Source organism: Eublepharis macularius, chromosome 3 (assembly GCF_028583425.1).
Source record: "Eublepharis macularius isolate TG4126 chromosome 3, MPM_Emac_v1.0, whole genome shotgun sequence".
NCBI classification, from domain to species: Eukaryota; Metazoa; Chordata; class Lepidosauria; order Squamata; family Eublepharidae; genus Eublepharis; species Eublepharis macularius.
In genome coordinates, this window is record NC_072792.1 from 124,019,214 (window position 1) to 124,035,009 (window position 15,796).

Consider the following 15,796-nt stretch of genomic DNA (forward strand, 5'->3'; position numbering starts at 1 on the left):
GGTTGTGATGAGGGTGAAAAAAATCAAGGGAGAACAGCAATGTGTAAACCACTCTAGGTTCCCATGGGGGAGAAAACCGGGGCATAAGATAAACCTTTAATTTGGTGGGGAGGGGGTATATACATTTTATGTGTATGTGTCTGTATGTTTTATGCATTCAAATCACTTGTGGTGTACTTTAGAATTATATTGAGCTCCACAGTATCCCAAAAACCTTGTCCATGTATTGCAAACCGAAGTCAATCTACCACATCTAGGGTATTCTTCTTTTCCCTACTGCCTTCAATTTTTCTTAGCATTATTGTCTTTTCTAGTGAACCTTGTCTTCTCATGATGTGACATAAGCACTATCATCAATTGATATCTTCAAGGGAGAAAGCAGGCCTGATTTGGTCTGGATCCCACTTACATGTCTTTTTCGGAGTCCATGGTACATGTAAATTGAAACTTTCTTCCCACTTCACAGTGTGAATGCTTTTTCCTCCTATGAGCTTTGTCTAAAATTTAATGTACTGATACTGCTCATTTGGCCAAAAGGCCTGCCCTTGATCAATGCCACATTAAATACTTCATAATAAAAAAATGTTTTTAGAACCATTTAAAAGTGTCCTTAAGTGCCATACGCTGATTTAAAAAAACATAAGCTAAATGTTTGGGAACACAACCAGATATGTGAATGACTGAAATGCAGCCCAATCCCACTGCTACTTAAAATCCATTTTTGATGGAGGTCTGGATTGTCTTACATTGGTGTCATTGGGCTTGGAATCAGGAACCTGGAAGCGTTCCATGGGGGCTACAACTTTCATGCCAAGGCTAAGAGGGTGGGAACGGGATCTCTCTGGGGTGGCGAACTCTGGCCTTGGAAGTTACTGGCAATTTGGGGGTGGGACTTGTGGAAAGGAAAATCTGAGTAGGGATCTCCCCCAGAATCCATGGTCCGCATTTGCCCTCTAAAGAGATTGCCCTTGGAAGCAGCCAGTTTCTCTGTAGGGAACTACTCTCTCTAACCTGAACTCAAGCCCAACCAGGAGTTTGGCAGCCCTAGGAAAATTTCAGAAAAAGATGGCAAAGGAGGGCCAGCAACTGATGGAGGCATGGAAGCCCACACCAGGACAGTAGCAGGGGCCTACTTGGGCACAAGGGACAACCAGTGCTCTCATCCCCCATAGTCCACTCCTTACAGCCCCACACAAACCCAGTTCCCCCACCCCAGCTGCCACACACAGACCCAAATCCTCCACTCAGCCCGTCTCAGAACCAAAACCACCCTCAGCTGCCCCACACCCAGTACCCCAGGAACAGGCTGGCCAGCCTGCCCCATTGTTCCCTATGCTGGGAACCAACCTCCCATCAAAGAAGGGAACACAGACACACAATCATTAAGTTTTAAAAACCTTTATTTTCTCATTTTCAAATTACAAGTGGTCAACAAATCACAACATATTACACTTATTGTCCCTCATAGCACAACACAACACAATTAACTACACATCAGAGAATCTTAAACACAATTTTTCTTTTGAAATGGACAAACAGTAAAGTTTTGAACATTACAGCAGGTTACATAGTGAGCGGGCACAACAGGGCATGGAAACAGAAGATGATCATAACTACCAGCCTAATACAACTCTCCCTCCATAACATGACTAAATGGGGGGGGAACCACTGCAACAGGGTCCAGCAGAACCTATGTCATTTCCTGTGGCTGTGCTTTCAGTTCAGACACACAAAGCTGAACTGGGCACTTCCAAGGCACTGGACAATGGTATTTCTGGAGCAGTTCTGCAGAGGTCTCCCCCCACCCCCACACCAGCCTCAGAATTTACCTGGGAACATCTGTGAGAGATCATCATTGGCCGGTGCCCATCCACCACTCTACCCGCATCCCCCAACCATGCAAACCCAACATTAACATCAAATTTTTTTTTTTTTAAACATGAACATTCAATCAACTTTTAAAAAACATAATCACAACATTTTTTTTTGGTTTTTTTTCCTTTTTTTTACATGAACGGAACATCAACTTTTAAAAAACATAATAACAACATTTTTTGGGGTTTTTTTTTTTTACATGAACATTCAATCAACTTTTAAAAAACATAATCACAACATTTTTTTTTGGTTTTTTTTCCTTTTTTTTACATGAACGGAACATCAACTTGCAAAAAACAGTACAACAATTCTTCTACAATTTTTTTTTACAAGGAGTTCATCTGATAAAAACACCTAAGCAATCCCTATCTAACCTGTTTCTCCCTCCAGTAGCAATCCATGTTTCTGGGGCATTATTTCTCAGAATAAATTTGGTCCCACAGGGTATGTCTCAGTGATGGGAGATGTTTTGAATACCCTGGGGGGGGGGCTTTCAAATTGCTGGGTGTTTTCCCTTTGCCACTGGTTCCTAACCACCCTCCCTCTACTGGCCGGTTTTAACTGTATATACAGGGTTTTATACAGGGGAGAGCGCGATTCCAAAGGATTGGACTCATAGAGGATGCAGGCCACAAGTTGGGCTCACCTCAGTCACTCTGGAAGTCCAGTCCTGAGAAATCGAAGAGGCGAGAGTTGACCTTCAGGAAGGTCAACTGCTCGACTCTCCATGGGAGAAGGCGAGTGCGATGTGGGCCGACAATGTCGCCCGCATGTGAAAAGACGCGCTCGCTCTCCACGCTCGTCGGAGGGCATGAGAGCAGCCGCTGCGCCTCGAGGGAGAGGTCCGGCCAGACCGACTCCTTCCTGGCCCAGTAGCTGAGCGGATCGGTGGAGAGCGACTCGCAGGGCTCCGCGAGGTAGTCCCTGACCATCGCCTCCGCCGGATCCTCTCTCACGGTCCTCACGACCCCAGAGGGGACGAGGGCCCACCGGAGCATCTCCATCTCCATCGGCACTCCGGTGGTGGCCTCGGGGGGGGCCTGCGCAGAGGGGGCGTCAGAGGGACCCGCACGGCAGGGCCCCTCTTGCGTCCCCCCTGTCGACAGGCGTCCCCTCTTGGCCTGCCTGCGCCTCACCCAAGAGCAGAGCCCGTCTCTGGCTTGGGTGAGGTTCCCGTCCCGCTCGGCGAAAGTGCCCTTTATGCGCGGGTCACACATGGTCGCCAACATGTATGACTCTTCCTTAGTGAGAGGAGTTAGCCTGGCAGCTATGCCCTGCTGCAGCCTTCTCACTAATGCGCGCACCGCTGGAACAAGGTCAGCACGGGGCGCGACCCGGTCTGCAAGGGTGGCCAGATTCCTCTGGAGCGTGTGCACCAGGGGAATGACCAGACCGAGGGTCGCCGTGTCTGACGAGACCGCCACAGTGAAGTCCTTGAAGGGCTTCAGGACCTCCACTGTCTGGGTGATGGTGAGCCAATCCTCCCGGTTGAACTCACCCACCTGACTCGCACCGCGGTGCTCGGAGAGCCACGCGTGGAGTGCGGCCTGCTGCTCCACCAAGCGCTCAAGCATGGCGCAGGTGGAGTTCCAGCGAGTGCTGACGTCAGTGATCAGAGCGTGCTCTGGCACACCTGTCCTGACCTGTGTCTGGCGCAGTTCGTGCGTGGCCTTCACGCTGCGCGAGAAGTGACCCGTGAGCCTCCGACATTTCTGGACAAGTAACTGGAGTTCACGGGTCCGGGTATCCACGGGTTCCTTCGAGGAGCCCAACCCCAGCGCATCTCTCACCACTAGGTGAAGCTTGTGAGCGGCACAGTAGACGCTCTCTCGGCTCACTAGATGCGCCGCTGCCCTCATGTTCTTGCCACCGTCCGTCACCATGCATCCCACGGTGGCGGGTCCCTGGCCTATCCACTCGTCCAACTGTCTCCTTAAGGTGGCAGCGATGTTCTCCGCCGTGTGGGACACGTCGAGCACCTCGGCGTGAAGCAAGGCCTTGCAGTAGCCGGCCTGGCGGTCTCGCATCCTTCCCTGTCTAGCTGTGCTAGGCACCTCCCCCCGGCCCCCACCCAGAACCGACTCGGGTTCCCACCAGTGAGCAGTAAGCGAGAGGTACGCTTGCTGCACACTTGGGCAGGTCCAGATGTCCGATGTGAAGTGCACAGTTCTCCCGGCAACCCGGGACAGCTGTGCCTTCACATGATCCCTGGCAGCCCTGTAAAACGAGGGCACCACCGATCTGCTCAACGACGTGCGAGCAGGGACGGCGTACCAGGGAAAGCAATCTTGGAGCAGCCCTGAGAAGCCGAAGTCTTCAACTACGGAATACGGTTGCCCATCCACTGCTATCATGTTGACGATGTGGCGCGTGATGCGCCTGCTCGCCCTCCGGATCCCCTCTCTGGGCACACTAGCGCCCTGCATACCAAGCATCTCCGGGAGAGAGGCTTGGCGTCCCTTTCCTGCAGGTACCCTTGGGGGGAGAGCACCAGAGGAGCCTGCCTCCTTCTGGCTAGCTGGCGGCCGTGCGGCGCCACTCGAACCCTCCTCCCGAAGAAGCACCGCCTGGTGGTGCCTCTTCATATGGTACCTCATCCCAGACGTGGAGAGATGCCACACATCTTTGCCACGGCTGACGCGCTGCCTACAATGCAGGCACAGGGCTGCTCGGGGATCCTCCGTTGTCTGGAAGTGCTTCCAGATTTCGGAGGAAAAGGGCATCCCACGCTTCCCAGGAGAAGCGCGTTCGGGACCACCCTGCGGCACCTCCTGTGAGGTGCTCTGGCCGGACACACCGTGTCTCACTCTCGGCCGGGCAGGTGGGGATGGACGAGGCTGAAGGGGCAGAGATGTGGGCTCTTCCACCACAGTCTCTGCCTCTTCCTCCCGCGTCCTCTCCTCCTGCACAGCCGCGAGAGGCCTGCTGCTGGCCTCAGAGGAAACTGGGGTGGACCGCCCCAGGGGGGGTCTCACGGGCAGTTCCTCCAACATCCTCCGGGTTCCTGGGGTGAGCGGGAGCGCAGGGAAAGTCATGTGCTCCGCGCCCATCCCAGGAGACACCACATGCTGCCCCTCCTCCAGCAGCTGGCTCGCAACCACTGGAGGAGGAGGAGCCTCAGCAGCAGGCCCCTGCCCAGTGCCAGCCCCTGCCTCACGCACCCGGGTTGGGGGTGGCCCTCCAGCAGCTGCCTCAGGAAAGAGAGTCTTGCGAACCCTCTTCCTGTCACCAGAAGCCAGGCTGGTGAACGGCAGCAGCGCAGGGGAGGGCCTCCTCCGCTCAGATGGAGGGGCTGCCACAGCAGTCCCCCTCCCCCTCCCCTCCTCCCCTCTAGATTTCTCCCTAGCCTTTCCCCCGGGTCCCCTCTCTGCTTTCCTCTCTGACATACTTTCCCCTCCCAAATTCAACCCTAACTAATCAGAAAAGATTTAGAAAACAAAGGTCAACTTTGTTTTCAAGACCTAACTAACCTGCTATAAATCTGTGTTTCTAGTGGCTCTGTGACTTGGAGATGAACAATCAAGTGCCTTTTTAAGCAACCCTATTTATGTCAGGGAACCTGAGCCTGCCAATCAGCTGAATTCCTCTGGAATTGAGCTGGCCCTAAACCCCAATAACAGGTGACAAAGCCTTAAACACTCACACACTAGTATGCCCGGGCCGGCCTGGCACCACCACGGGTGCCAGAGATGGGCAGTGGAACCCTAGTTATGGGGGCACTAATGGGAAGCCTATTGACAGCTATTACAAATTTTTATATATATATATATATATATATAGAATTCAAACCTAACACTCACTCACTAATGCTTTCCCTGCTGAGTCCCTATTTAGTTTTTTAAAAAAAACTAGGCTCGGTTTCCCTAATAATTATGTTGAGGGCAATTATCCACTGATCACCTACCAACTGGCCTACCTACCTAAGAGACACTATTTAGCGGGACCGATGTATCTGTGGTATGTCGGTGTGGGGTGTGGATGTGGTGTTTTGAAGATGAGCCTCCCCCCTCCCAAGCTAGCAAGAACCCACCCCCAAGGCCACCCAAATGTGAACCCGGACTCGCTCACAGTAACACCAGTCCTGCAGTCCAGCGATGTTCAGGCGGTCTTGCAGCTGGTCCTCCTCTCCTCCACGATGCTGTCAAGAAAATTGGGAATGTTAGCAGAGTCAACACCACACGCCGCACACGCAACCCCAAAATTCAAGGCCCCGTTGCACAAGCCAAGTCAGCCCCCCCCCCTTAAAGGCTAGGGCCAACCAGCAGCAAAACAAAACACATCCACCCAGCAGAGCTTCTGGCCTGTGCAGGCCAGAAGCTGGCACACTCATTTTTTAGTCCTGTGAAACAGCAGTTCATGCCCACCCCACACTCAAACTTGAAAAATGAAACATGAAAGAAAGCAGGCACTGCGATCAATGCTGGCCCCCCTAACCCCCAAACAATATCCTCTTGCCCAACCAGAAAATGCCCCCCCCCCGGCCCAAGCCATAAAGACAGAGCCAAAGCATATGCTCGCAGGTAGGCACAGCAGCAGACATAAGCTCAAAAACCAAATTTAACAACAACCCTACCAGTCCACCAGTGCAGATGTCCAGCAATGTTGATCCTCCACGCAGAGATCTGCAGGCCGATGTCCACCAAGTGCAGTCCAGTCCAGAAGAGGTCCACCAACGATAAACAACCTGAATGTGAAGCAAAACAGTGAGTGCCAGGCCAGCAAACGGGAAGGGTTACCAAAGCCGGAGCAGCAGGCCTGTGTGTGGGCCGAAGGCTGGCACAGTTGATCAGGAAGGAGCCTGTTGGGAATCCTTGCAAGCAGGGGACCAGACACAGAAACGCAAGCCACACCATTCCAGATTGTGGAGCACAACTGTGAGTGCCAGGCCAGCAACCAAAAAGGGTTACCTTGGCCAAAGCAGCATACCTGTGTGTGGCCCACAGGCTGGCACAGTTGATCAGGACGGAGCCTGTTGGGAATCCTTGCTAGCAGGGGACCAGACACAGAAAAGCAAGCCACACCATTCCAGATTGTGAAGCACAACTGTGAGAGCCAGCCAGAAGAAAGGCTTCTGGCCTGTGTAGGCCCGAAGCTGGCACACTCTGGTTTTAATCTTAAAACAGTGGATCAAGCTTAAAGAAGGCAAGCACAACAACCAATGCTGAAACCCCCCCCCCCACCATCAAAGATTGTCTGCCCAACCTGTCCCCCAGGCCATACCTGTGTGTGGCCCACAGGCTGGCACAGTTGATCAGGACGGAGCCTGTTGGGAATCCTTGCTAGCAGGGGACCAGACACAGAAAGGCAAGCCACACCATTCCAGATTGTGAAGCACAACTGTGAGAGCCAGCCAGAAGAAAGGCTTCTGGCCTGTGTAGGCCCGAAGCTGGCACACTCTGGTTTTAATCTTAAAACAGTGGATCAAGCTTAAAGAAGGCATGCACAACAACCAATGCTGAACCCCCCCCCCCCACCATCAAAGATTGTCTGCCCAACCTGTCCCCCAGGCCATACCTGTGTGTGGCCCACAGGCTGGCACAGTTGATCAGGACGGAGCCTGTTGGGAATCCTTGCTAGCAGGGGACCAGACACAGAAAAGCAAGCCACACCATTCCAGATTGTGAAGCACAACTGTGAGAGCCAGCCAGAAGAAAGGCTTCTGGCCTGTGTAGGCCCGAAGCTGGCACACTCTTGTTTTAATCTTAAAACAGTGGATCAAGCTTAAAGAAGGCAAGCACAACAACCAATGCTGAAACCCCCCCCCCACCATCAAACATTGTCTGCCCAACCTGTCCCCCAGGCCATACCTGTGTGTGGCCCACAGGCTGGCACAGTTGATCAGGACGGAGCCTGTTGGGAATCCTTGCTAGCAGGGGACCAGACACAGAAAGGCAAGCCACACCATTCCAGATTGTGAAGCACAACTGTGAGAGCCAGCCAGAAGAAAGGCTTCTGGCCTGTGTAGGCCCAAAGCTGGCACACTCTGGTTTTAATATTAAAACAGTGGATCAAGCTTAAAGAAGGCAAGCACAACAACCAATGCTGAACCCCCCCCCCCCACCATCAAAGATTGTCTGCCCAACCTGTCCCCCAGGCCATACCTGTGTGTGGCCCACAGGCTGGCACAGTTGATCAGGACGGAGCCTGTTGGGAATCCTTGCAAGCAGGGGACCAGACACAGAAAGGCAAGCCACACCATTCCAGATTGTGAAGCACAACTGTGAGAGCCAGCCAGAAGAAAGGCTTCTGGCCTGTGTAGGCCCAAAGCTGGCACACTCTTGTTTTAATCTTAAAACAGTGGATCAAGCTTAAAGAAGGCAAGCACAACAACCAATGCTGAACCCCCCCCCCCCACCATCAAAGATTGTCTGCCCAACCTGTCCCCCAGGCCATACCTGTGTGTGGCCCACAGGCTGGCACAGTTGATCAGGACGGAGCCTGTTGGGAATCCTTGCAAGCAGGGGACCAGACACAGAAAAGCAAGCCACACCATTCCAGATTGTGAAGCACAACTGTGAGAGCCAGCCAGAAGAAAGGCTTCTGGCCTGTGTAGGCCCAAAGCTGGCACACTCTGGTTTTAATCTTAAAACAGTGGATCAAGCTTAAAGAAGGCAAGCACAACAACCAATGCTGAACCCCCCCCCCCCCACCATCAAACATTGTCTGCCCAACCTGTCCCCCAGGCCATACCTGTGTGTGGCCCACAGGCTGGCACAGTTGATCAGGACGGAGCCTGTTGGGAATCCTTGCAAGCAGGGGACCAGACACAGAAAAGCAAGCCACACCATTCCAGATTGTGAAGCACAACTGTGAGAGCCAGCCAGAAGAAAGGCTTCTGGCCTGTGTAGGCCCAAAGCTGGCACACTCTGGTTTTAATCTTAAAACAGTGGATCAAGCTTAAAGAAGGCAAGCACAACAACCAATGCTGAACCCCCCCCCCCACCATCAAAGATTGTCTGCCCAACCTGTCCCCCAGGCCATGCCAAGAATAAACTGCAACACCTTTTTGCAGAGGCAGGCCACAGCAGCACATTGCCCGGCATCAAAAAAATTTACAAAAATTTTAAAAAGGCCTACCAGGTGTCCTCTCAGGATGTCCAGCACAGTTGATCCTCCAGGCAGATGTCCTCCAGGCTCCAGGTGCAGTCTCTCTTCTTCTCCTCTCTCGGTCACAGCTCAGCAGCAGCAGCAACAGAAGTGTTCCAGACAGTCTTGCTCCAAATTTAAATCCCCTGCTGCAGCCTCAGCCAAAGATTTAAATCTATTGGCTGGCATGAGAATGCAGCAGTGGGATTGGTGACTCCTAAAGTCCCCAGTCCCCTGCCTTTCCCCACCCACACTCCAAGAGCCACCCTCCTCCTGCTCCCCCTCCCCTACCTGTTAGTTTTGGCGGGAATCTCTGCTGCTTTGCAAATGCAAAGTGCAATGCAATGCTTGCACCTTGCATTTGCAAGGCAAAGCAGGATTCCCTATCCTCCTTTGCAAGAGGGGTGGGGGGTGACAGAAGGAGTGAGTGATTCACTCCTTCTCCCCCCCTCCCCTCTTCTAAGAGCCTGCAGGAAGCCTTTGCTTCCAGCAGGATTTTGCTAGCCGCTTGCTAAGGCAAACGGCTAGCAAAATCAAAATGGCGATTCTCGAATGCCGAAAGAATGCCGAAAGAATCCCGAAACGTTTCGGGTTTTTCTTTCGGCAATCCCGAAACGTTTCGGCATTCCCCGAAACGTTTCGGGATTCTTGAAGAATGCCGAAACACTTTTGTTTCGGCATTCTTTCGGCATTCTGAATGCTGAAACGCACATCCCTACTCATGACCGTTGATGACAGGTGCTTCAGATCATTGCCCCTGCTCACCAGGCCATCACAGGCACAGCATCGCAATAGGGGTGTGCAAAGGCACAGTGGTTCGGCTTTCCTGATTCGGGTATACCCGAATTGAGAAGTCGATTCAGGAACAGCTGTACCTGAATCGGCAAGCCGATTCGGGTATAGCGATTCGAGTATCGATTCGGCTTGATTCGGGGGTTCAGGAAAGCTTTTCAATGGGAAAAAGCCTCCCCAGGATTCTCTGAAGCCTGGGGGAGGCATTTTACCACCGAATCAAGCCAAAATTGGTGGGAGCCTTCCTCTAACTCCCCGCTAACAACCCCCCAAGTTTCAGACCGATTGGACTTTGGGACAAGTTATGGCCCTTCAAACCAAGGTCCCCCTATCCTCGTCTATAAAAGGACATAGCTTTAGGTTGCTGCTGCTAATCTCCTATTTTGTGCTTGCTGCTGCTAATCTCCATTATTTCCTATGGGGGGAAATGAAGAGGCAGGCTTCCTTTGCCAGGGGTGGCATTTTGCATGCAAAATGCCCCCCAACCCTCAGGGGCCCTTCTCCCACCTCTCCTCCCACCCACCCCCCACCAAGGCTCAGCCTGCTTCCATTTGGGGGGGCATTTCATTGCCTCCCCAAGTAGGTGACCTTTTCTCTACAACCTACAGCTTGGGGAGGCTTGTCTTGCCAGGGGTGGCATTTCATGGCATCCCAAGTAGGTGCTCTCAGCCCCCAAAGTCCACCCCCTACAGCCCCACACATACCCAATACCCCCCCAGCTGCCACACAGACCCAAATTCCCACATTAGCCCCTCACAGACCCAAATCCACCCCCAGTAGCCCCACACCCATAACCCCAGGAACAGGCTGGCCAGCCCTCTCCCTTTGTTCCTTATGCTGGGAAATTCTAAACTCTCTTTCCCAGGGCAATTCTGCACAGCCCAGGGGTGCCACAATGGTGGGTACACTTCTGAGTGCCAGCTTGTCCCTGGGAAAGAGCACCTGAACCACAGACACCCTCCTTCAAATTCCCCCACCACCTACAGAGATGGCTGGCCAGCCAGCACCATTGTTCCCTATGATGGGAACCAACTGCACAACAAAGAATAAAACACAAACAACACAAAATAAAGGTGTAGCACCAAAAGACAAAGATCTCTCAGTGACACTGAGAGATCTCTGTCTTTTGGTGCTACACCTCTGAAGATGCCAGCCACAGCTGCTGGCGAAAAGTCAGGAACTACAATGCCAAGACCACGGCAATACAGTCCGGAAAACCCACAACAACCATCGTTCTCCGGCCGTGAAAGCCTTCAACAATACATCAACACAAAATAAAGTTTTTAAAAAATTATTTTCTCCCTTTCAAAGTACAAGTAGGCAAAGCATTATGACACATTACACCAGCAGTCCCCCACACAGAAAAATTAAGACAACTCACTTAACATCAGAGAATCACAAAAACACAATTCCTGTCAAAAACACTTTATTTCTTGAACAGCTTTAGGTTACACAGCAGGGGGACACACCAAAGGGCATGGCAGCAGTATCTTACACAAAAATAACACAACTCACTTCACATTAAAGAATAACCCAAAAAAATTGCTGTCAAAAGCAGTTTATTTCTTTAACTGCTTTAGGTTACACAGTAGGAAGGCAAAACAGGGCATGAAAGCAGTGTACTACACAAAAATAACACAACTCACTTCACATCAGAGAATCACCCAAACACAATTGCTGTCAAAAACGGTGAAGTGGGTTGTATTATTTTGTGTAGTACACTGCTATCATGCCCTGTTGTGCCCTCCTACTCTGTAACCTAAAGCAGTTAAAGAAATAAAGTGTTTTTGACAGGAATTGTGTTTTTGTGATTCTCTGATTTTAAGTGAGAGTTGTGTTATTTTTCTGTGTGGGGGACTGCTGGTGTAATGTGTCATAATGCTTTGCCTACTTGTACCTTCCTTAAAAACTGTATTTTGTGTTGTTCATGTTTTATTCTTTGTTGTGCAGACGTGTTGTTCGTGTTTTATTCTTTGTTGTGTACTGGCAAAGGAAGCCTGCCTCTTCATTTCCCCCCCATAGGAAATAATGGAGATTAGCAGCAGCAAGCACAAAATAGGAGATTAGCAGCAGCAACCTAAAGCTATGTCCTTCTATATACGAGGATAGGGGGACCTGGTTTGGGGGGCCATAACATGGCCCCCCCAAAGTCCAATCGGTCTGAAACTTGGGGGGTTGTTAGAGGGGAGTTAGAGGAAGGCTCCCACCAATTTTGTCTTGATTTGGTGGGAAAATGCCTCCCCCAGGCCTGGGGAGGCTTTTTCCCTTTGAAAAGCAAGCAAAATGCTGCCCTGAATCGCCCCGAATCAATTCGGGGCATGCCGATTCAGGAAACCCGAATCGATTCGGGTTTCCCCGAATCACCCCGAATCAGGTGATTTGGGATTTTTTCGGGTTTCATTAACCCGAACTGCACACCCCTACATTGCACCACTCAGGGGTCACCGGGAATGGTCCGAAAGTGCCTTGATATGGAGAGTTTGAAACATGGCCCACTAACTGTTCCAGGGGAAGGAGGACAAAGGGTTACAGGCCACACTACAGAGCTTGCACTGGAAGACGGAGTGAGGGGTGGACTGCAGGCAGCGACAGCAATGAGAGTTTGGGATGGGGACAGGATGGATGTTTCATCGAACCCCAACCATTCCTCCATGGATCCCTCCCCCCCTCCTCCTCCACAATAAGTTTAAAGAGATCCTCTTCCCCCAGTGGTAAGACCTCTTTGGCCTCCTCCACAGCCCCCAAAGGAGAATCTTGGGGAACAGGAGTTTCTGCTGCCCCCGAGCCCCCCCCCAGTAGTGCTTTCCATGGGGCAACTGGGACAAGCTTTGCACTTCCCCCCATGACCACTCTTGGCCCGTGCCCAAAGCCTTGTTGTGCCATTAAACAAGAATTAAGGAGGAAAGAAAAGGAGAGAACACTGTGAGCCCTCAACCAAGATGCCCACTGAGCTTGGCCCCAGGGCCTGGCAGCAGCCCTGGAACCAGAGGGAGGGGTCTAGAGCCCCAGTCCTGCTCTCCCAGAAACATGACCAGATCAGGCACTGATAATAATCAGTGTGAGCTCTCAGCCAAGGTGCCCACTGAGCTTGCCCCCAGGGCCTGGCAGCAGCCCTAGAACCAGAGGAGGGGTCTAGAGCCCTAGCCCAGCACTCCCAGAAACCTGACCAGATCAGACATTGAAAATAATCAGTGTGAGCCCTCAGCTGAGGTGCCCACTGATCTTGGCCCCAGGGCCTGGCAGCAGCCCTGGAACCAGAGGGAGGGGTCTAGAGCCCTAGCCCAGCACTCCCAAATGTCTGACCAGATCTGGCACTAAGTATAATCAGTGTGAGCCCTCAGCCAAGGTGCCCACTAAGCTAGGCTCCAGGGCAGCAGCCCTGGAACCAGAGGGGATAGATCCCTATCCCACCCACCACACACAGAAAAAAATCCAAGCTCCAATGCACTCTCCCTGTCTCTCTCCCAAAAGACTAGCAACAGCTCTCTCCCACTCCACTGCCTGCTGAAAGCTAGAGTTTGGAGCACACTTCCTTTTATAACCAGAGGTCCCATAGAGCAACACAGGAGGTCTGTGGCTGGCAGTCAGAACTGCCTAACAGGGTTTGCAGGGATGAGATTGGAGTTCTCATGGCTACAGAACACCCCCCTCCCCCTGGGACTTTGCTCCTATATTACCAATTTGTAGCTCCACACCTGGAAGGAAGACCTGCCCATCAAGCTAAGTTGGTCTTAGATTGGGGTTTCCAGGGCAACAGAAGGAGTGCAGACAGAGTTCAGGCAGTCCCTGCCTCTGTTGCCAAGGGAATTGATTGAAAGTGCCTGACTGTCTGGCTTCACGAACAGCAGATGAACACATGAACGAGACTTGCGATGAACACTTGTTCATTTAAAATTACGCCTCATGAACAGCTTGCTCGCGAACAGCCTATTGGGCTGTTCGTAGCTTTTTTCATTCGTATTGCTGTTCATTCCCACCTCTACTTTAAAGTCAAGCATGCACTGACCTCCTTAAGACTTTGTAGTCTGCAGGGCTAATACTTTTGTACATAATAACTTGAGTGGGATGCTTACCCTGGGACAGCACAAGGAAGAAACAAGTAGATATTTTCTTCTCGCAATAGAAGGAGACTAGATTTGAGAAGGAGGTGGAAAGGAACTTTATGTGGCATGGTTTAGCTACTAGCCATTCTATTGGCTAGTTCTTGACCTATGTTGCACTTGGGACCTATGTTGCATACATCCATGTGAGCTATTATGAACTAGAATGAAAAAAATTAGGTGCTTAATGTTAGTTGGCTAGGTAGCCTGATGCAGTTCTCTTGGACTGCCCTGGATACTGACTCTATTTTACTGGTTACAGTTCAGCATTCTTCTTTGTGGTTGCCTTAGCCCACTGAAATCAATGGGATATTTTCTGCTTGCTTCAGTGAGGAAAGGACTGTGGAGGCTTTCCATTCTTGTGCATATTTATCATTTCTTTATAGGGGTGAATAGCTTCTATGCCCCTGATTTCACAAGTGATGGCTTATTTAATGGAGATAGATGAAAACTGAGAACACATTATGTCCCACTTGCTGTTTATTTTAATTACTATAAAAACAGATACTTCAATGTGTGCCAGGCAGTTAATAAATAAGCAGATAAATAATTATTATTCAACTATACTTGAAGGACACTAGTATCACTCTAATATCCCCACTTTTTGTTTCAGATCTTCCTACAGAGTTCTTCTCTTTATATTGTTTTCATTATGAAATGCATGTGACTTAATAAACTCAGAATCACTAATACCCTATCTATAATTATCCTTCATTGAACTCAATCAAGTTCTGCCAGCATAGAGTTTTGTCTCAGGATTCAAAGTGTCCAACTGTCCAAATAACAAAATAATTATGAATTAGTCCCTGCTTAGGTGAAAATTGACACAGTTTCAAAGCTTATTGGGTTTTTCAAAATATCTAACTTTCTGCTATCTATCTTGTTTCTTATTATGAACAGAAGGCAGGAAAGGGGGATGATAGATTTTACTTTATCATAAAGAGCAGCCTATGATTCATAGGATTTTCTTCCCACAGTTGCAATTTTGGTAGGAATCATTACTAATTTAAGAAGTAATGCTGTGTACAATTAGGTATGTGTAGCTCCCATTGAAATCAATGAGACTGGCACTCCAATTTTAAACATAATTAATGAGTGTAACTACTATATAAATCAGGTTAATTCACTTCCAAATAAGTGTGCTTAGGAATGAGGTGTACAGGATGGAAGACCTTGCTGATAGCCATTTTAAATTTATCATACTTTAACAGTAGATTAATTCAGAAACATCAGAACATAATGGATAAAGTTCTGTGGTAAAAGGAGGCAACATGCTGACTATTGTAATTGTTAAAATTCTCCCATACCTTTTCACTAGTGAGCAGACTTTAAAACAAGTAAATGCCATTTTTATCTTCTAGACCACCGCTCTGTTATTATTTTCAAATGAGGCAGGTAATGTAAAAATACAAAATCTTAGGAGTTATGTAGATTGAAACTGTGCCTGTGCTTCTGCTCGACTTCCTCACACTTGTAAACTTAATAGCCACATGAAACATCTTAGGTCTGAATTTCAGATCACAGTTGGATCTCTGCTGTTCTTGTTTACTGCTTACTAAGGACCTCTTCATACGTGAGTTGGTTTAACTCATATGAAGATACTGTAATATATGTTCATTAAACTGCAAACCCATATCTACAAATTCTGTGCCACTTGGTGCTGCAACACATCTCACTTGTCTAGGCTGTTTATATCATCTTCAGTGTATATATTATCATAGTGTTCAGGACTATAATAAGAGCTCTGTGGGATTAAACTAAAGATCCATCTAATCCAGAAGCACATCCCTCATTAGAAAACCAGATGGCACATGGAGATTCCCTTTTTGCTATCATATTTTACAGCCCCTGATAGACCATGAATTTGTATGTATTGATGACTGTCGGAAAAACTATCTAACTGGCTGTGAATTCCATAAATTAATTGCACATTGTAAAAAAAT